This window comes from Microplitis mediator, chromosome 3 (assembly GCF_029852145.1).
Source record: "Microplitis mediator isolate UGA2020A chromosome 3, iyMicMedi2.1, whole genome shotgun sequence".
In the NCBI taxonomy this organism is placed as follows: Eukaryota; Metazoa; Arthropoda; class Insecta; order Hymenoptera; family Braconidae; genus Microplitis; species Microplitis mediator.
The window spans coordinates 2,600,474-2,624,723 of NC_079971.1; the positions used below are offsets into that span (position 1 = coordinate 2,600,474).

The 24,250-nt window shown below is 27.7% G+C and overlaps 1 protein-coding gene across 4 annotated transcripts in view; it reads left to right on the forward strand.

The window, feature by feature from the left end:
- The first annotated feature begins 1,040 nt into the window (after nt 1-1,040).
- Nucleotides 1,041-24,250, forward strand: part of LOC130664401 (protein Tob1) — a 51,270-nt gene continuing 28,060 nt past the window's right edge. The window contains exon 1 of one of the 4 annotated variants that reach the window (XM_057464234.1): nt 1,041-1,358. The gene's annotated coding sequence lies outside the window, so the exon portion shown is untranslated. Of the gene's footprint in view, nt 1,359-11,798; nt 11,817-23,026; nt 23,686-24,250 lie in introns of those variants that run through there. The other 3 variants (XM_057464235.1, XM_057464233.1, XM_057464236.1) reach the window with 3 other exon arrangements.

The window sequence follows — 24,250 nt, forward strand, 5'->3', positions numbered from 1 at the left end:
AATGTTTTTTTTTTAGCTTTTAATAGTGTAAAATTATACTAGATGTCATTTTTGACCATTTTCGAAAGTTTTTCGAGAAAAAAAAATTTTGACGAAATTTTAAGAGTATCCCATTTTGCCCCCCCCCCCCTTCCCCTAAATAAACAAAAATAAAAATATTTTTCTCGATAATACTATAAACAATTAGTCCGATTATAAATTATTAAAATCCCCATAGGCATTGCGCGTGAGATTATGTCAGCGTAAAATAACCTTGGACCGTTCCGTCAATTACCGCACGCAGCCGGAATAACGAATCACACAGATACGTCGCTCCAGCCAATAAGTCATCCATGTCATTGCTAGTAGTACCTTGACCCGGTAAAATAATTCTTGTCGATACAACAAACTGACTAACCGGTTGGCATGTAAACGCGATCTCGTTCAGCCTGAGATCAAAGGCCATTACGTTCATGAATAACCAATTTATCGGTACTAGTTAATAAATAAAAAAAAAAAACAAAAATAATTACAGTAAAAATCCGATTCATAAAATAATTTAAATATCACAATAACACAAGCTATTTAATTAAATCGCACGTACGTGTACAAAACAATTAAACCCGACAAATTAAATTACACATCGCGGAACAGAAACAAGGGTAAGAATAAATCTGCAAGTACGCGGATTCCCAACGTGGTAACCAACGGGTGTATAGGATACAAAAGAGAGAGAGAAAGTGAATAAAAAAGAGCAAAGTATATATAAAATCCACCAGGGATTCACTTCCGTGTCCCAGTGTCACTAATGACCCGTGGTCTCCACCCCCTTATATCCTGCATCCCGAGCCCTTTTGAATTCCCTGTTCTGTTACGTCATACTCTGACTTCCCTACCCCTTCCTACGCCCGAATCCCCTCCTATGTCCTTCGGCGCCCCTTCCTTGGGCTGCCCTGCCCCCACTCGACCCTTTTCGTCCACTACGCGCACCCTTATCCCCTCTACCCTCGCTAGCAATTCGGTCTCACTATCCGGGAGCTTCAGTCTCTCCTGGTACACCGAACTGCGTACAACTATTTCTCATTTCACCTCGCGAGGTATCCACACGCGACTTTGCTTGTTTACATATCGCATGCCAATTAACATATAAATATATAAATAAATATATATTTATACATCCATTATATTTATTTATTCGGTGCACCAAATAATTCATTTTTAAGTATATACTTTTTGTGCTTTACTTTATTTTATATATATTTATCGAGTGATTGTTATTGTAGTCATTTACTGTCACCTGTGAAGATCACGTGTACACCTGATTAAGTTGCTATTTAAAATATCGTTTAAAGCTCCGAACAAACTCAAGCACAATTTAAGTGAGTAATATTTTTTTATTTTATTTATACTTTTTTTATTATTCATTTTTAGTGCCGTGTTTATTTTAATGGCCCAGTAAAACAATTAAAAAATAGTTCAATGGACTTGATAAAATGAAAAAAAATAAATACTAATTTTATATATTTTAAAACATTACCTGAGGTGTTTTGTAATTGGCCTAGATGCCATTTAATTTACCAATAGATAAATCTAAGATGGTTAAATATAACTCAGAGGTGTCTATTAGTAAAATTTACTTTCACAATCTATCGTGTTTGTCTAGTCTAATGTTATGTGTAATACGGCCTATTAAATCATTTTCTTACATATATTTATATATGTATTAATTAGTCAAAGGATCCATGTGCGCTGTATTCCGGAGTAAGTGCATCCGATTAATGCAGTCGATAATAGGAATGGGGGAAGGAAGAGGTCAATAGTAATCACGTGTTACGGTTTCGAATAGAGTTTATAAATAAAATTAGAGGGTCGAAAAATAAAGTTACGTAACTGTAAAATTAAAAAAATAATGATACAGAAGTTAGTTGACGTCTGATAATTTTTGGATTATTTTTAAAAACAATAAATCGTGAAAAAAAAAAATTTTAAAAAAATGCACTTGTAGTTTTTTGAATTTTCTACATGTGCATTTTTTTAGTTTTTTTTTTTTTGGATTTGATTTGTTGAAAAAAAAATCTGAAAATAGTTAATCATGACGTTAACTGACGTATAAATTTTGAATTCTTTTCAAAACGATAAATTACAAAAAAACCAAAATTCAAAAAATTGCACTTGTAGTTTTTTAAATTTTCTACATGTGCATTTTTTTGGTTTTTTTTTTTTTTTGGATTCGATTCGTTGAAAAAAAGATCTGAAAATTGTTAATCATGAAGTTAACTGACGTATAAATTTTGAATTCTTTTCAAAATGATAAATTACAAAAAAAAAAAAAATTCAAAAAATTGCACTTGTAGTTTTTTAAATTTTCTACATGTGCATTTTTTTAGTTTTTTTTTTTTTTTGAATTTGATTTGTTGAAAAAAAGATTTGAAAATAATTAATCATGACGTTAACTGACGTATAAATTTTGAATTCTTTTCAAAATGATAAATTACAAAAAAAAACAAAATTCAAAAAATTGCACTTGTAGTTTTTTGAATTTTCTACATGTGCATTTTTTTAGTTTTTTTTTTTCATATCGTTGGTTTATTGAAAATAAAATCCAAAGACTGTTAATCGCCTGTCAACTTATGATTCAAAATTAGCCGACGTCTAATAATTTTTGGAATTTAAAAAAAACGATAAATTATGAAAAAAAAAATATTTAAAAAAATTGCACTTGTAGTCTTTTAAATTTTCTACATGTGCATTTTTTTTTTTTTTTTTTTTCGTCAAATTTAATTGTTCAAAAATAAATCCAAAAATTTTTAATTGTCAAAAAATAACAGAATCTGAGTATAGACGAAAAAGTTGAATAAAAATCTTGTCTTGAATCGTGAACTGAACTGAAGAAAGTGGACAAGTAATTTTTGTCATTAAAAATCGGCATTTATATTTAATATATAATTTATTAAATCAATGAAAGATTGTCCTAGAAAATTAAAGTGAAAAAAACGCGGGACAGGGAAACCAAAAGACTGTCCTTCTAATCCACGGAATTAATTTTAGCTCCTGGCACAAAACTCCAAAAGGCTTCAGTGCTATATATTTTAACAGTACACTGATTTTTAATGGTTTTAAATTTATTGGATAAATATAAAATTTTTCTGTTACCTGATAATTTAATAGGATGAATTTTGTAAACTTTAATTATTTATTTATTGGCTTTATATATTTATTAGACACTTTGGTTTTATAGCAACGGGTTAGAATTAATAGTAAAAATTAAGTATTAATAAAAAAAACATAATAAAATGATCTAATATAAATTAATGTGTGGCGCCACCATCGCCCGGGCGGGTCCACTAGGTCACGGGTCGATCTCGCTGTTACGTTCCAATTCACGCTTGATATTGATCTAAAGGTTTTATAAAATAGGAAACATTATAATTACTGATGTCAGAAACAAAAAATAAATATAGACACATATTTATATATATATTGTTGGACAAATGTTTATTTTTAAAACGGATGATTTTAAATGAGTAAATAAATATTTACAGAAAAGTTTTGTTTTAATGAAAAAAATTTTATTGAGTAATTTACAAAACGCTTTCACTGTTTTTAAAATTAAATTTATACTGCAGCTGTTTGACAAAAAAAAAGTTGTGTTATCTTACATAAATTCTTTCAACCGTTGAATTAGATACCCGTGTCTAATTACTTTTTTTTATCAGTTTTTAATTTAAAAGTAATTACATTTAGAAAAAAAGTCTACAGCTGTTTTCGATGAATCACATTAAATATCAGTAGACATTAGAAATATATATCGAAATTTGAACATAGTAAATATATTTAAATTTTAAATTTGTTTTTTTACCGAATTATTCATCTATTGATTATGAAAAAAAAAATTTTTGGGAACGTGTTCGATTACACGAAATTTTTTTTTTTTTTTTCAAGTAATTTTCAAATTTTTAATTAATAATTATAACGAGCAACATGACAGCAAAGTCGGCGGGCATCTGAAAATTTTTAAAATTTTAAATTAATGAACAAAATTTTTTTTTAACAAAAAAATTCAAAAATGGACTTTGGAAAATTCGAAAATCAGCGCATGCATTTTTTTTATTTTAATCAATTCAATAGTTTTATTTTTTATATGTAATTCAAAAATTGTCTTATTACTGCAAAATTTATAAAATATAATTTGAATTTATCTGTTTATTAAAATCTATACTCTAAGATCAACTCGAGAATCTTTTATTTATTTCTTTTGGAATTCTTTAAAAAAAATCTAAACAGTCAAATTTTTTTTTATTAGTCGTCTAATATATTTTTTTTCACTGACACCAAATTAAATTTTTTAAATTTTTTAAATCGTCTTTTTTTCCCGCGGAATTTAAATGTAATTCGAATGATATAGATAAATCTATTTATCTCGATACTTGGCAATTGAAAAGAGTTTTAAGTATGAAAAGGCACAAATTCAAGTCAAGACCTACACAGAAAAAAAGAATTTCTGGGCGCAAGAATTTTTTTGTATTATAAATTGAACACAAAAATTTACTTGGGACGAGGAAAAATTTATTGACTCAAAAAGTTTTTTCTTGCTCTGAGAAAATTAGTTCTCGCCGGGAGAAAATTTCTGTTTTCAATTCATAATGCAAAAAATTTCTTGGGCTGGGAAAAAAATTTCATGGGGCGAGTAGAAAATTCTTGTGCCAAGAAATCCTTTTTTTCTGGGTATCTAATGATACTAATTTCAATAAAATTAACTAATTCTATCATATAGAAATGGCGGGAACAAAATTTTCCTTATTCTCTTAATAATATAGATTATTTTAGCGAGTCAAAAAAATTTCCAATAAATACATTTTCGAAATTTTGCTCATTTTTAACTCAATACAAATCACCTGTGCGTAAAAAAATTTTTTTTATTGAACAGTTTTGCAAGCGATAGTTCTTATTAGTGACATTATTCCAATTAAAAAAAAAAAAAAAAAGTGAATATTATTAACAAACAAACGTATACTTAATTTTTTTCACAATACATTTGAAACGAGAACTTTGACCCATAGAAAACATTAAGTCTCGTTCAGGGTCGCATATTTTTATTAAATGACGTTTCGACATCGATCAAATAATATAATAAAAAAAAACGAGGAAGAACAAAACGAATCGTTTGCATTTTCCTGTTGTATGCATATTTGATGTTTTTTTTAACGGCATTCGTCACGATTGTTTAATATTCAAATAAACAAGTAGGGGAATCCGGAGCGAAATGAGACACTAGAAAAAAATAAGACAATTCGGTTGGTATCTTGGGTAAAATGAGACCATTTTTTCGCAAAAAAAAGTGTTTTTTTGGTTAAAAACTTTTAGTTACTTGTAGACAAGTAGGGTAAGTTGATCAGTCTGAACAGCGGCCAATTCAAATTTCTTGTGTTCCCGGGTCAAAAATAAAACTTGATTTAGACTTGGTTTACCAAGTCGAAATTTGGAGCCATTTTTCATAAGACAAACTCGACTTTTTTTACGGAGGTATGAAATATATTAAGTTTTCGCCTTGGTTTAGACTTAACTGGCTTACTTAGTCACGATTTAAGACGAAAAAGTTGAAATCAAGTCGAAATTGACTTGGGTTAGACTTATTCGACTTAAATTTTAAGACGAAAAAGTCAAGATCAAGTCGAAATTGACTTGGCTTAGACTTATTCGACTTAAAATGTAAGGCGAAAAAGTCTAAATCAAGTAGAAACTGACTTGATGTAGACTTATTCGACTTAAATTATAAGTCGAAAAAGTCAGAACTAAGGTGAAATAATTTTGATATATTAAGGCGAAAGTAAGGCGAATAAATGACTTTTTTTCGACTTGGTTTAGCAAGTCAAAAGTAATGTAAATGACTATCGTGCTCAAAGTAAAGACGAATAAGTTGAAACTAATATGAAAAAAGTTCAAAAAGTTGAAAAAAATTAAATTTAAGTCGAAAAAGTCGAGATCTTATCAATAAATCGTCGGCAAATCGATAACTTCAAAAGAAAATAAGGCGAAGCGAGCCTGAATCAAGTTTTATTTTTGACCCGGGTTATTTTATTGAGGACTAAATCAACTTATTGAGGTAAAATGGGCCATGATTAAAAAAAATTTTACTAAAAATTCAAAATTGACCGCGCTGTCAGATTTGACCAACTTGCCCCCTTTTATGAACTTGCTGAAAGTCAAAAATTGTTTTTGTTTTCTAAATGACGTCCCATTTTGCCTCAGGTTACCCTGAATAAAATTTGCAAGGTAGATATAAAAAAAAAATGGTTTTTGGTTAACAACTTTTAGTTACCGCTTGTACCCACACGAAAAAATATATATGTGACATATATGCGTCAATGTATCGGCTATATGGGACATATATGTTATTTATATATTTTTTTGTGCGGGTAGAAAAAAGTCGGGTAAGTTGATCAGTCTGAACAGCGGCAAATTCAAATTTCTAGTGTTATTTTATTGAAGACTAAAGCAACTTATTGAGGTAAAATGGGCCATGATTAAAAAAAATTCTACTAAAAATTCAAAATTGACCGCGCTGTCAGATTTGACCAACTTGCCCCACTTTTGTAAACTTGTAAAAAGAAAAAAATTATTTTTGTTTTCTAAATGTCCCATTTTGCCTCAGGTTATCGGGCCTAAATAAAATTTGCAAGGTAGATATAAAAAAAAAATATTTACGTTTTCACTTTTGTCTTTATAAGGTCATTCATAAACGGCGGAGGAAATTTATCATCGTTAGAAATAGTATAAAAATAGAAGATGGAAAATAACTCACGGGTTATAATTATAAATAAATATAATTTTTGAAGTTAAAATGTCGATTGAGGGGAATGAGCAGTAAATAGTCAGACAGTATATATGTAATATATATATATGTGTGTAACATATATGTGTAAGTGTATATATATATTTATACATATTGAATAAAAATATACATAGACGTATTTAAAATGTCGAAGAAGCGTCTCTATTTATAAATGTGGGTCGGCTGCAAGATTCAGTAATTTCGTCATCACTGAGACATCGTGAATGTTAAGAGTTTAAACTGATGCATATCCACAACTAATACTCTTACTAAATACATATATTGAGACCTCGAAATTAAATTTAAGTATCGAATAGTTTTTGCCTGTAGTACTAAAATAATAAATTATAATCCCCGCATATTTGTATCATATGAGAGTATTTTATTTATATTATATATTATTTTAGTAATAATAGATATGTTGAGATGTAATGAGTGAGTTTTAAATCAAAGTTATCCCGATTCTTGACCCAACGCGGATGTTTTTAGTTGGCTGAACGCATTAGGAATGCGTGTGACATTTGAGGGGTGTCTTAAATTTAAACTGAGCACTGAAGATGAGCTGGCACTTGTACCGACACATATATATATGCACATATATATAGATATATATATATACTTGATACTACCTATTGCCTCATACTGTTTTGGCATCGGCGGTGTCGCGGTCGTGTCATTATGTCCCCGGGACATTCCCGATTCATTACAATTCAAATTATTGTATTTTTTGACTCATATATTTTTTAATAAATTAATTATTTTATTTTGACATTTTTACAATTTTAATTTGTAGAGAAATTTAGGAAAAAATTATTTTTTTTTGCGAAAAATATTTTTTAATTTTTGTTTACTCATTTAAAATAATTTCTGATTATTTTTAAATATTTAAAACTTAAGTTTTTTTTTAACTCTTTTGACATACTTAAGAATTTAAAAATCACGTAACACATGAAGAAAAACAAACATAATATATTTCTACATTAAATATAAATAGAGTTATTACTTCTTTTAAAAAGAAGAAAAAAATTGACTAGTTTTTGACACGAAAAATAAAATGCATTTTAAAATTTTTATTTTTAATTTTAGAGCTCTGCAATGCAGAGACACGAGTCTCGTTCTCAATAAAAGTTTAATGAAAACTAACTCATTTTGTGTTTTTAAATAATTTTTATCTAAGTCAGTTCAATGGAATTTAAAAAAAACGGTAAATCCAAAAGTTCACACCTCAATCGCTCATTTTATTTTTAATCATTACTTTTATTTTATAATATTAATTTTTTTTTTTTTATTATTAATTTTTATTCAACTTATAAATTATCAATTTGATTTTTTTATTTCTTATTTTCAGTTTAATATTTTTTTATTAACATTTTTTTTAAATATCCCGCCTTTTTGTCTTAGATGTCGCTCTTTTTTTTTTCAAACCTATACTGTTGCGCTAGTGCTGCCGCCAGTAGTTGATGGAGAGAAAAAATGAAAAAAATAATAACAACAGTAAAAATAAAAATGGCAGCTTAATTTTTCGTGAATAATCAGTTTTACGTTTTTAATTAATTACAATTAAACTAAAAGGATTTAGATAGTGATTTTCCATAGGGTTCTTGTGATAAAGAATACAAAGATAATAAAAAAAAGTTTGGCCGATTAATTGTGTCTATCGAGAGTTATCGTGTTTACGAAGTTTCATACGTAACAATTGACAGCACTGGTTTCTTGAGTTAAAATAATTTATTTTAAACTAATTAAATAACGAATCGACTTAATATTAGGTTCAAATTGTTCCTTAATAAATTCTCTATAGACTAGTATACAATTTGACCCATTCTGGTGTAATTAAAAGAGTGTAGAAATATTTTTGTTAAATAAAATAGTCGAAAAAAAGGTAGCCGTTCACAAGCACTCAGCTTTCGCGCTTGTGGTGCGCAATATTTTTTCGAGTGAATCCGTTCATTAAATGACTTGTGAAAATTATAATTACGAATTATAATGACAATAATTATTATAATGAACGTGAAATAAAATTTAAACATCATAGATTAGCTTCAGTCACAATTATACGTAATGACTAGTGAGTTTAATTTATTTTTTTTTTTTATTTTAATAAATTCACCATAAAAAAAAATACTTCTGTCAAAACTGCAATTTTAAAAATAAAAATATGAATTTATACAATAAATGTTTTCCCATAAAAAAAAAAAAAAACAGTAATAAAGGAAAAATAAAAAATAAAATTTTCTAAATAGAAAAGTCATGGTGAGTTTATTATACGACACAATAACTCGTTGATAAGCTTGACTTGAGCGATTATATACCTTACGTTTAATAACCTACGTGTTTTTTGTTCAAGGTTAATACTATACATACAATATACCTTTAAATCCACATCAATACAACACACAAACACACAAACATACACACGAGCACACACAATTATATCCACGTGTATATAAGAACAATAAAATGTTTGCAGTGTCGCGAGTCGCGACGTCCTTAACAACCATTAAAAATTATAACGATTGCCAGTCTTTCATATACATATGTACATAATATATATAACAAATATCTATAAATGTTTCTTCAATAAACTTGCTGTACATTTGGCAAAGTTAACTTCCTGTCTCGCGGACTTGCACTGCCAAGCCCGAACTTGAAGAAAAAAAAATTTTCTTTTACTTATTAGGCTGTCTTATAAATCGTAGGCAATATTTGATAAAAAAAAAAAAATTTCTATTCAAAAAAATTATTTGTAATTCTAATTACTATTAAGTATTTTTATGTTTAACAAACGTGTCTATCGGGCATTGGGTGAATCGAAAAAAAAAATTTAATCACTTGTAACAGGTATATAAAAAGAATTGTTTTATCGTTTAGCGATAAGAGTTAACGTCACGGTTTCCAATGAGAATTTTCGATTATTAATTTTATCATGTATACACTAGACCGAATATAATTTTCCATTTATTTATTTACAATTTATTGTTTCATAAATTTATCAATAATTTTTAAATTAAATATTGTTCATATTATTTTTATTTATTATGTCATAGTCATAAATTTATAATGCATTGTAAGAAGAGCGGTGATAAAATTAAATAACAATGGTGTAGGCAGTGTAATTTGGCGGTGTTAAAATACTGGTGTTAAATCGGTGTTAAAAAAAATTCCACGTTTAGAAATTAGAAAAAAAAATGTATGACATATAAAAAAATATGAAAATTTAATAAATTAAAATATTTTTAACACCGAAAAATATTTTAACACCGTTTTCGGTATTAAAATCCAACACCTACACCACCTAGACGTACCCCGGTTATTTTTTACACTGTAATTATTATTTATTTTTATTTATTATGTCATAGTCATAAATTTATAATGCAGTGTAATTTGGCGGTGTTAAAATACTGGTGTTAAATCGGTGTACAAAAAATTTCTCGTATAGAAATTATACAAAAAAATGTATGACATATAAAAAAATATCAAAATTTAATGAATTAAAATATTATTAACACCAAAAAATATTTTAACACCGAAAATTTTAACACCTACACCGCCTGGATTTACCCCGTTTTTTTTTACACTGTAATTATTATTTATTTTTATTTATTATGTCATACATTTATACTGCATTGTAAGAAGAGCGGTGTTAAAAAAAAATAACAACGGTGTCGGCAATGTAATTTGGCGGTGTTAAAAGACTGGTGTTAAATCGGTGTAAAAAAAAATTCCACGTATAGAAATTAGAAAAAAAAATGTATGGCGTCTAAAAAAATATCAAAATTTAATGAATTAAAATATTTTTAACACCGAAAAATATTTTAACACCAAGAAATTTTTTTAACACCGAAAATTTTAACACCTACACCGCCTGGATTTACCCCGTTATTTTTGCAGTGTAATTATTATTTATTTTTATTTATTATGTCATACATTTATAGTATATATATAAGCGACCATGTGTGCGCTTGTGTGTTAAAATGCAGTAAACACTTGAAAATATTTCGAGAAAAAGAAGAGTTGATAATAATAAAATAATTGTAAACAAAATAAAGTGACTCTCTTGACCCACAAATAATCATCGACGTGAGTCCTTGAATTTGTTGGACCCACGCGTGTTTTATATGTAATACCTGAAGCCATTTGCCATGCGATTTTTTAGTATAATGCCAGAAGGTCAATCGATTATGATACGGATTTACTTAATGACCTTTATTAATTTTTTCCGGTTTATATTTACTTTGATGTTTTTATTATTATTATTGTCATTAGTTGTTTACTTTCATAAATAGGTCGGTAAATATTATCAGGAAAATAACAACTTTAGTCAGTACCGCGAAAAAATATATCACCTGATATGATAAATTAAAAATATATAAATTATTTTTATTCCAATCAATACGTGGAATTGTTTTTTTATTGTCATCTTACTTAATAACAAGTGTTAATAAATATATATATATATACAAATATATATATATATATATATATATAAATGGACATGTGCGTTGTAAGTTATGAGCATTCCAGAGTTCGCGTGAGTATAATGTCCGAGTACAAGTGTGAAGTGCAATGGAAAAATTTATTTACCGTACTACTTAAAGTGTCTTTCGTGTTAATATACTATATATAATTCTTACACACTATATATAGAGTAGAAATACCATTTATGGTCATCTTAAAGTTCGAGAAGACTCAAAAAATTGTTAATATTAAAATAAATATATATATTAATAGAAATTATTTAAAATTTATTTAATTCAGTGATTTGATTGCATAGTTGTTACTTTTGAAATTTAGACGTTTGAGGTGTCTATTAATATGACAAATAGTTATAAAAGTATTTTTATGGGTATCGTGATATTTTAGATATATTTATATATAATAGAGTTGTGAAGCTGCAGTGGATAGAGTAATTAATGTTGGGTGAAATAGGTAATTATCAGTCCTGTGGAATTAATCGCAGACCATTTGGCCAGTAGGTGATATGGAATAAAATTATTTGATTAAGGTAACAGGTACTCTTTTAAATTATCAAAAAATCCTTATAAAAAATATTCCTTTAGAAAATTAAATTGCGAAGGAAATTACGAAATGTGATTAAATGACTTGTCAGGTAGAGAATAATTATTCCTTTAGTGCAATCGTAGTAGTGGTTGTAGAAGTGTTGACTTTGAAAGCCTTTGCCGAAAGTTTTATTTTTAAATCTTCAGGTACACTTTTTTCGAAAAATTGTACAGATAATATTATTTTTGAAATTTAAGATAAAAATATGAAGAATATCCTTCGGCTGTTAATTTTAAAAATTCTCGCTCGAAACAAAACGGCGATTAAGAACACGAGAAATTTACAAGTTAAACTTGAATCTTCCGAGCTCTGTACAAATAATTTAAAATAAAAATATCGAAACTTGTTAAGTCTGCGAGGTCAACGAACTCTTAGCTAATTTTTTAAGCCCAAACAGAAGTCTCCAGCTATTTTAGTTTGCAAAAAAAAAAAAGTGTACCGGAAGTGAGTAGCGCGAACATTGAATAAATGAATTTGAATACTAATCCAAACTATCATTAAATCCAAATTATCGCACAGCACTAAGCCACCATTTAAAATACCCTCAAATTAATAGTCTTTTGAATGCATATATTTTTATTTTCGTTCAATTATGCAACACAGCTAAATAATGAACAGTATTTCGAATACAATGTAGAGTCAATTACAATTTTTTTAAAAATAGCTTTAAGTAAATGTTTATAATTAATAACATATTTATTTATATATATAGACCCATTTTACCCCAGTGTCTTGTATATTGGGGGAGGACTCAAATACACTATTTTTTTTCTATTGATATTCAAAGTAAACAAAAAATTTTTCAGTTGCTGTTAAAAAAAAATTTCATATTTGCGCGCAAAATGGGACATCCCTCAAAAAAGGTGAAAAAAAATTTTTGAGTAGTTTTTATCATAAAACAAAAGTCATTAATAATTTTTGACTGACACTCGATTTTTGGAATTTTGAAAAAACGTTTAAAAAAAGAAATTTTTTTTATACAATTTTGAGGGTACCCCTTTTTGCCCACCCTACCCCATGTGACCCCCCCCCCATCGTCCCCTTTATACGCTTGCTTATAAAAACTATCTTTCAACATCTGTGACATTCAAACTTTTGAATTTTACTCAAAAAAAAAAAATAATTATTTTACTAGATAAATAAAAAAAAAAAAAAAAGACTTTGTAACATGCGTTCACTGGCCTTTAAAATGAAATCAATTTGAATAATTATAACACAGACAGTATTAAATAAAATGATATATATATATATTTGTCCATATATAAGACATATTGTTCACATGTACGATAATAACAGTTATCTATACTGCAGATGTTAGATTGCGTTCGTAGTAAAAACATAAATTTCTTTATACTTTTTTTTACGATAATTAAATTTTGTTCTTCGAAACAAACAATCCCATCGTAATCCCTAAAAAAATATAGATATGAATAAAATTCAAAAATATTATTTTTTTTTCATAACTTTTTTTTTCATAATCATTAATCTAAAAACTATCCTTCTTTATCAGTATTGTATTTATCAACATGACGAAATATTTTATTTCTTCATATCACAAACGTCATTGTCATATTAACGATAATAAAACAATTTAATTTAACTTTATGTACATATTTAAATAACATTTATTTCATTATTATTATTATTATTATTATTATTATTATTATTATATTAATACTTTCTTTATTAATTACCCAACAATAATGAGTCTACACTCAAAATTTTTTTTTATTTCTTATATATCTTAAAAATATTTAACTTGCAATAAAAATTATTTTATCAATGTGCGAAAAAATGATCTCTTACAATTTTTATTTACTTTTTTTTTTATTAAAAAATTATAAATGTGTCAGGTAATGAAAGAATTTAAAAATTTATTCAAACAATTATTTTTTTGACTAAAATTTAAAATGGGTAATTACTCATTTCTTTAATCTCAGTGCACTGGCGGTAAAATAATCATAAATTTGAATTTTTAAAAATTACATTCACTTACACTAAAAAATCCGGAGTGAATCCGGATTGAAATTATATCGGAATTCACTCCGCCACTCGGAGTTCCGGAGTTTTAAAAAAAATCACTCCGCATGCGGAGTAAATTGGGAGTTTTTTTTTAGCGGAGTGATGCGGATTTTATTTTACTCCGAATTCACTCCGGTCCGGAGTTTTAACATTTAAATTAATTTATATTAAATTTTTAAACAGCGTTTGTGTGCGAGTGCGAGTGTCTGTGGATGTGTGCGCGTGCGAGTGTGCAAATGTGTGCGTGTGTGTGTTCGGGTGTGTGCGTGTATGCGAATGTGTTCGTGTGTGTTTTCAGGTGTGTGCGTGCGTGTGTTCCGGTGTGTGCGAATGTGTGCGTGCGTGTGTGCGAATATGTGCGTGTGTGTGTGCGTATCGGTTGATCAGTACTGTAATACGCAAATTTTTATTTCGATTTTACTTAGTGGAGTTATATTTTACTAATAATATTTTTAAAACTCCCCTCCGGAGTAAATTTTACTCCGGAGGGATTAAATTAAAAAATTATTCACTCCGCATTCACTCCGGATTTAATCCGCATTCACTCCGTGAATTTTTTACAGTGTATCGAGCTACTGAACAAAAAAAAAATTTTTTTTAAAAATAGGATACAAATAAATGGATTTTTATTGAGCTTAAAATTTTCGCGCGTAATATATTTAAATATCATTATTCTATAAGTTTATTCCGTTATTTATTACATATATATTGGAAGCTCATATGTGCGGCACTTTGCTGGCAGTCGAGTGTTGCATAACAGCGCGTGGTATGAACGAAGGCCTCGAGGCGACCGTGGCCGAGCGGCTGCCTCTTGCCGGTTGCATTGAGTCTAGTATAGTCCAGTTGTATATTGTCATACATATATATACATATATATGTATGTGGATAGAATATAATCCGAGTATTACAAGCAAAGCTCTACTCTGACTCCAGAATCTCTGATATATATATATATATATATATATATATATATATATATATATATATATATATATATATATATATATATATATATATATATATATATATATATATATATATATATATATATATATATATTAGGGTGGTCCTTATTTTGGACATTTTCGAATTTTTATGCTCCCAGAAGCTTATGTGGTTCGAAATAAATAAAAAAAAATATCCTCAAAGTTTCAGGTCTCTATCTCAATTTTAACCCGTGCCGCACAGCGATGCAAGTTTCCCATTTAAATAACACGGGGTTTTTGGCATTGAACAATTAATTTTTTATTCCGGCTAAAGTAATTGTTCGAAAAATTTGAAACTCTGTAAAATTTATCCTTATATTACCAGCTGCTCCTCAGAATTTTTACAGATTTTCAGCTACTATAAATTTGGGGGTACAGCATGATGAAAAAAAAGAAAAAAATTATTTTTTTATTTTTAGCTAAAATTTTTTCAAATAACATATGAAATCACTCTGCATCCTTATGAGAAGTTCTTTCTTTTTTTCATTCTCGCAACTAAGTGGGTGAACGGCATATCTTTGTTGCACTAATACAGTAATCAGGAACTTTGCATTAGTGTGCAGTAAAATGTTTCTTAAAAGGATTTTTTGAATTTATTACGATCACTTTACAAACGGCTTCAATTGCGACAGGAAAAAATTCCCTTGCAGATTTGAATCACGGTGGAAACACCGTGGAAGTGTAAACACCGTGGATCCACCGTGGTTACACGGTGGGTTTGTTCCATTTCACCACCGGGTATACACCGTGTATCCACTGTGATTACGCGGTGGATAGCACAAACATTACGGTGGTGAAATAGCACAAAGCCACCGTGGAATCACGGTGTATCCACCGCGTAATCACAGTGGAAACACCGTGTATACACAGTGGTCAAGCCACCGTGGAATCACGGTGTATCCACCGCGTAATCACAGTGGTAAAATGGAACAAACCCATCGTGTTTCCACCGTGATTCAAATCTGCGAGGGATTCCCTTAAAAAGTTTGAGCTCTTAATTCCAACGGGATCACGTGTCGCAAATTTTGTTTTTCTGATTTTTCAAGTTTATTATATTTATTTATAGAAGAGATCTATTTTATTAATAATTTATTATAGTTAGAAAATTGTAAATAAATAATTATTTCGATATTATAATACACAAAACTATCAACCTTTTGTTTATTATTTATAGCTCAAAACAAATAATAATCTTAAAGGTGAGCAGCTTATTTAAGCAAATATTGAAAGAAATTTAATTTATTGATAATATTTATTGAATGTTATACGAAAGCATAGTATGATTAGTGGCATAGATATACCGATCTCAGATATTAATTGAATGCATTATGTATTTATGAAAAAGACACAAAGTCAAATAACATAAAAAATAAAATTTCTTGAAAAAATCCCAAAAAAAATTTTGCGGTAACTCTTCCCGTTAGAATTAAGAGCCTAAACTTTAAGGGAATTGTTTCTGTTGTAATTGAAACCATTTTGAGAGGTGATCGTAATAAATTCGAAAAATTTTTTTAAGATACACTCTACTGCACATCAACGCACTATTGTCTTATTTAGCGAAGTGCGCTTTAATTTTTTGAAAATATTTGTTTGTTCATAAGAAAAACTCGTCCAAAGCTCCTGATTACTGTATTAGTGCAACAAAGATATACCGTTCACCCACTTAGGTGCGAGAGTGAAAAAAAGTAAGAATTTCTGATAAGGATGCAGAGTGGTTTGATATGTTATTTGAAAAAAATTTCAGAAAGAAATAAAAAAAAATTTTTTTCTTTTTTTTCATTATGCTGTACACCCAAAATTATAGTCGCTGAAAATCTGTAAAAATTCTGAGGAGCAGCTGCTAATATAAGGATAAAGTCTACAGAGTTTCAAATTTTTCGAACAATTACTTTAGCCGGAGTAAAAAATTAATTGTTCAATGCCAAAAACCCCGTGTTATTTAAATGAGAAACTTACATCGCTGTGCGGCACGGGTTAAAATTAAGATAGAGACCTGAAACTTTGAGGATATTTTTTTTTATTTATTTCGAACCACATAAGCCTCTGGGAGCATAAAAATTCGAAAATGTCCAAAATAAGGACCACCCTAATATATATGTCTAAAGTAAGTTTGCATATTGCAGCTGACTGTTGGGTCGATTATCTATTATATATATCATCTATATTGAGAATGTATGGTAGTAGTGTAGACTTATATAGCATACACTTGTTATTTTTACTACTATAGAATGTTTAATTATATTAAATCATATATTTAACATCTGTCTAAATGTATATAAAATTTCTGCGGGCTCATACTGGTTAAATGCTATTATATCATTCAAAATTATATTAACCTACTTTATTGTTTAAACTTCTTGTATTATATACATATATACATATATACATACATGTATATATTTATAGCAATAATTTATATTGTAATAAATATATAACATTATGTTAATGATTTATTAGTATTCGTAATGGAATATTTATATATCCTTTGTACTGTAAAAAATTTTTGATGCAATCGGGAGTGAATTTAAACTTCGAATCAGTGAATGTGAATAAAAATTGAATTTACGTCACTTCAAAATCAATGAAAAAAACTTCATGTTCACTCTGTATGCGGATTTTTTTTTAAACTTCAGAAATGCGAGTGATAGAAAGAATTTGAATTCAAATAAAATTCAAATTAACTCCGAATTTATTCAAAATTTTTATGGCGCGAAATTCAAATCTATGGCGCGAGGGTGCCTACGCATGACATCTGTGCAGATCTGACCGTCTGCAGATATAATGAGACCTGATCATATCTCATTATATATATATATATATATATAATCAGAAGTAAACTTTTTTTCACGGGTAATCACCAATTAAAACAAGCGATTAATTTTAATTGGTGCAATAAAATAAGTATATAAATAATTGAAAAAAAAAAAAAAATTCCATAGCTTACAGGAAGTTATTAAATATTTATACAAAAAAAATTTTATTAAAAATGAAATAAAAAACAAATCCAATAAAATCCAGTGTAATCTTATTATAAAATGCAGTAGCAGCCAGTAGTAGAATTACAAGTACAGATGTACTAGTACTAGTATTTGTAGTTTTTCAACTAGTAGTAGTTTAACTGAATGCATATCCGCCTTACGTATATATATATATATAATATATAATATACAATAGGGTCGGATCAGGCTCGTTTCGTTTCGTCATGAAATCGGAGCGTTCCGGCTTCACTATAAGGACCTTGACTACTGTGTCACAATATAGTTACACACGTTCATTCTACAGCCATGAACATGAGAAATATATATTAATTTTAATAAACATATATATATATATATATATATACATATGCAAGTATGTATGTAAGTATAAAGAGACAGAAAACAGGAACACGATGATTATGTAGCAAATGAATGAAATCGAGTGATGAGTATACGTTTATTATATATTAACAATATCTCAATGACCGTAATTATTTTTTTTATAAATTAACGTCGAGTTATTTTATACACGGATTTAAGTCAATTAATTATGAATGAATTCTTTGCATAATCCTCTTTATTATTTTTACTACGTTTTGTTTTTTTTTTTTAAGACCTTGAATATGATTAATAATGTCTTTTTATATTTTTTTTAACAAAACGGAAATATCATTTGATATAATCTAGTAGACTTCCCGTGGAAACGTAATCACTTAATCAGTTTTTAGATCTAGAAAACAGAAAAAATTTGCATTACCATGTAAACATTTTACTAAATCTTGCTTCCTTATTCTGATCCCACTTCCGTTTGTTTTTGAGGATTTGTTTTAAAATGTGTTGAAGATCAACACAAACGCAATGTGTTAAATTAACACAAATCGTGTGGGCAAGCGGTCCCTGATTAAACAACTGAATTCGATCGAATTAAACAGAATTAAATTTTTAATTCTATTTAATTCAGATAAATTCTGTTAATTCGGTACCTGAATTAAAAATGAATTCTGTCTAATTCAGCAGGAAAACCTGAATTCGTCCAAATTAAAACGAATTTAAATAATTCTATTCGGTTTAATTCTGATTAATTCGAAAACAATTCTCCAATTTCTGGTTCTGAATCCGAATCGAACTGAATTAAAACGAATTTGAAATTTTTAAATCGCTTTTATTCTGTTTAATTCAAATTCAAATTTTCAATTCAGTTGAATTCTGTTTTGCAGAATTCGACAGAATATTACAGAATTAAAATTTTTAATTCGGTAAAATTCAGTTGTTTAATCAGAATCTACACAAATTTTTGTGTTAATTTAACACATTGCGTTTGTGCTGATCTTTAACACAAATTTATGTTGAATAATTGAACACAAAATCTGTTATAACCTAAAAAATTTAAGTACTGATCTGACCCTAGTAGAACTTATGTCAATTTAGCAAACAATTAGTTCGATTTTCGGTGATTTTCCTAAAAAACGGAGCTACGAATCCTCCGGTAAAATGAAAATAAAAAAAATAATTGAAGATGATCATAAAAATATTCAAGTTGTCTATGATTATTAGGGTGGTTGTTAAAAAATTAAATTTTCTCAAGCTTCTTTTTAATGAAAGAATACATGTTCTTATCATCAATTTCTTATCATTTAACATAAAAAATCTGTTAAAGCAAAATAACAAAAGGTTTGTGTCAAATTATCAGATTTCTGTTTTGAAGAATTTAACCAAATTATTTTTTAACACAAATAGACAAAATTTCAAACTGTGTATATATATGTATATATATATTTATAATAATACATACAGTTAAATAGACGGCAAGGAGACGAACTCGGACGTGGAGAAAGAGTGAAAGAATGTTGAAATGAAAAAATAATAAATAAAAAAAAAGTACATTCAAGTGAAGTAAAAAAATAGTCGAGTGCGAAGAAGGTCATTGACTTTGTTGGCAGGATTTGTTTTGCTTGGTGAAACGACGAGTCACTTTAAGAATTTACTACTGCCAATTGAAAACTTTATAGGTTTTATTTTACTTAAAATTTAAATCAACTCTTCACTATTGTAAATTATTTGCTTTTATTTTTAGTTATTTTTTTAAATTTATTTTAACCATAAATTAGAGGGAGGTAAAATGGGAATTTTACTTTGTACAAAGAGGCAATATAGACATCAGGGGTAATTTCGGTCCGGCATAATTTCTTTTTAAATATATGAAATCCAAAACAATAAAAAGTCTTTTCACTTTTTTTGGAGGCCCATTTTTCCCGACATTTTGAATTTTCATGACTAGATCATGGATGCTAAATATTTTAGGGAATGAAAAAAAGTAGAAGTGAAAAAAAATTACTACTGACATTTTTTTTTGTAAGCGGCCCATTTTGCCTCGCGTCTTAGTTTGATATTTTGGTGTAAAAAAACATAATTCATTTTAACCATAAATAAGAAAAGGGGTTAAAATAGACATTTGAATTTGTACACTCTAAATATGAATTAGTGATTTTTCACTAATTTTAAGTGAATATTCACTAATTGTCAATGCTACAATCGTACCACGCAGAATTAGTGAATATTCACTAAATGAATATGTGGATATTGGAATTCACTGATTTGATAAGTGAATATGAGAATCCACTAAATTGAAAAGTGAATATGGGAATCCACTGATTTCATCGGTGAAAAAAAATATTATATTGCGTAAAAAAATATAAGACACTTGTAATTAGATCCGAAATGTGATAAATGTATTAGAATCATTACTTAGAGGAAGTATATATGATTTTGATTGATGAAAAAATCCCGGTGACTGCTGGGCTCGAACCTGCATCCTTCCGATTCAAAGTCTTTGATGCTATCCACTGCGCTGGCTTACGCATGTGATCGCGTGAGTGTAAATAGTATATTCGTTATGATACCAAACAATAACTGATGAAGAAATAAAAAATCCATGATGTTATGATTGACGTACTCTTCATATAAATATTTTATTGTTCTGTACTTATATTTTTTTTTATTTTGAAAGTTTTTTATTAAAATTTTTAAAAATAGCACCATAATTATTAATTATATTTATATCTAGTAAAATATTTATTTGCTAGTTAAAGTTACTAGTGAAATTGTGAAATTCATAAATTAAGAAGTGAATAACAGTTTCACTTGTAGAAATTATGAAAATATCGCTAGTTCAGTAGTGAATATCACTAATTTGCTAGTGAAAATTATAGTACTAAATTTATTAGCGAGAATTCACTAATTTGTTATTTAAATACACTGATTATGAAGTGAATACTGCTTCACTAACGTAATTAATGAAATTTCCACTAATTCATGTTTAGAGAGCAAAGAGGTAATATAGGCATTGGGGGGTAATTTGGGTCTGACATCATTTCTTTAAAGAAAAATATGCAATCAAAGTCTTTAAACTTTTTTTGGAGGCTCATTTTCCCCGACATTTTGGGGAATGAAAAAAAGTAGAAGTGAAAAAAAATTACTATTGACATTTTTTGGTAAGCCCACATTTTGCTTCGTTCCTTAGTTTGATATTTTGGTATACAAAAATAATTATTAAAATTTATATGATGTATATATTATTACAATTAAAAGATAAAATAATATATACATGAGAAAATAAAAAAAAAAATTACGAATAATTCGCGACATAAATTTACCAATAAGATAAACAAATAAATGCCAGAGTAAATAATACCCTGACATACATTTTATAGTGTCAACAAATTCCCATTTGGCACAACAAAAATTTTCCAACAATAATTTTTTATTAAAAATAAAAACACAACATTCTTGGCAACACATGTCTGTGCAAATTAATATAATGACAACAAATTAAATGGATGCATGTAATGTAATTAGAAAAATTTATTTATAAATTAAAAAAAAAATTATATAGAAAAAATAAATTCGGCAATTTTTTTTATTGATACTATTGGCCCAAAAAAAATACTTGGTAATTTTTTTAACGAGACTATATTACAGTTAATTGATGAGACATCCATCAGTTAAATCAGAAATATATTTTTTTTTTATCGATTTTTACTTTACGAGACATCGTCAAGTGTCTGGTAAACTAATTGGGAAAAAAAATGGCGATACAGTATTTAATAAAAAATATTTTCATTCAAATATTTTCAAAAATATTTATTCTGCTGATTTTTTTCCTCAACTTATTGACAGCAAATAAAAAATTTTAAAAGTCAAAGTTCGAAAAAAAAATTTTTTTTTTCACGTAAAATCTCGCAAAAAAATTTTATTTAAAAAAAAATACAGAAATTATTATTACTAATAGCAGGCGCCTAATAATTTTTGAATTTTTTAAAAATCGATAAATTATTAAAAAAAAAATATTTGAAAAAATTGCACCTATAGATTTTTTAATTCTCTACACGTGCATTTTTTTCTTTTTTTTTTTTTTTGCAATTGACTCGTCGGAAATAAAATTCAAAAATTTTTAATTGTCTCTAATTTCAAATCATCCGAAATTTAACTTTTTTTGTCTAAAACAAAATTTCAGTGTAAATAAAAATTTTTAAAATTATCCAAAATCCAAATTTCCATGTCCATTTTACCCTCACAAAATTTCCAAGCTCCGTAGACAGCCCAGCTACATAAATATTTTATAAAAAAATTTTCCTTCCCCCACTCTCTTGTCGCTTCCTTATTGAAGCGAAAATGTTTTGACTAAAAATTCCAATTATGTAAAGAAAAAATAAAAAAAAAATAAATCTCTATTAAATAAACAATCGATAGTTGTTATCACGATAAAAAAAACAAACATAAATAAAAATAATTTAAATGAAATTAATTATAATAGCAAAGTGTCAAATAGATAAAAATTTTATTACAGTAGAAAATTAATTGTCTGCTCAAGTGTCCTTGTATTTACTCCTTAACTCTACTCTTATTACACACATTCACAGTCATACGTATACGTAATATTATTAAACCTCCCCCCTCTTCTTTCCCCCTCTACCTCTTCTACGTCAGTACTCTCCCCCTCCTTTCATCACCAATTCGTTAGCAATTCGCGCAGGGGAAATTTTATTCCCCACTTCCCTGGACGTAATTCCGCGCCCCCACTCTGGGTCGCGTTACCCCCACCCTATTTCCCTAGATTTTCCTCTTGTTCTCCCACTGAAATTTCCCCTTCGTAGTCGCTATGTAAGTCACCCACATGTTACCCAGCAGTTTCAGTCTCGCAGCGTAATTCGAAAGTGACAGACCGCGGGCTGGGAATTAAATTTTTATTTAAACTAAAAAAATTAAATTATATTTTATCAGAAGTTAAAATCTAAAAAAAAAAATAAATAAAATAAAACAAGCGAAAGCTGTGTACGCAATTTAAATAAATAATTAATTTATATTAAATAAAATATTTATTTGTCATCTAGTCGACAATTATTTATAGTATTTCGTTCGGTTAAACTTAAATATTTCCTACTCTTAGCAATATTTTTTTTTACTTTTATATTTAAAATAATTCATTGATTGTCGATAGAAATAAAACGTGTGTTCTGTGAATAATTGTGTGAAACCAAAGTTATTTTTTATATTTTTTTATTACATAAATTTATCAATCAATCAATCAGATATCGAAGTTCAGTAAAAGCAGAAATTAAAAAAAATTTTTTTTTTTTCGAAATAAAAATCTATATTAATTTTTTTTATACTAATTACCGAATAAAAGTGTGGTTATTTTTTTTATAATTGATAAATTATCGTGTTTGAAGAGGTGCCTTTTTTTATGTCCATATAAAAAAAAAAAATTGTCGTTATTTTTTTTATATTAAGAGGAAAAAAATAAATTGGAGTGGCACACGCTTAACACGTGAGTATTTAATGCTTATATAAAAAAAATATATATAGATAGTCATATATATATAGTGTAATATCATATTACACATGATCATCTTGATTTGGTAGCGCATAAACAACTCAACCTTTACTTACTTACACTTGTATGATCTCATTTCGCGAAGATTCCCGATATTTCTATCATAACATATGACGCGTAATAAATAATAAAAATTATTTTTGAAAATGAATTAAAAATATTGCAGCTCATCGAAATGGTAAAATATTATTTTTTTTAATCATTGCTTTTTTTTGGAGCAGATTTTATCATTAAACAAGTGTAAGTTCTGGGTTATCGCGAGAGCAAACACTACGCGACACACATGCGGACTGGAAATTTTTAAATATTTAAATTTTATTTTTTTTATTTACTTTTTTTTACGATACTGAAGTTAGCTGACGTCTTATAATTTTTTGATTTTTATTAAAATGATAAATAATTAAAAAAAAAATATTTGAAAAAATTGCACATATAGTTTATTAAATTTTCTACAAGTGCATTTTTTTAGATTTTTTTTTTTTTTTGATTTGATCTGTTG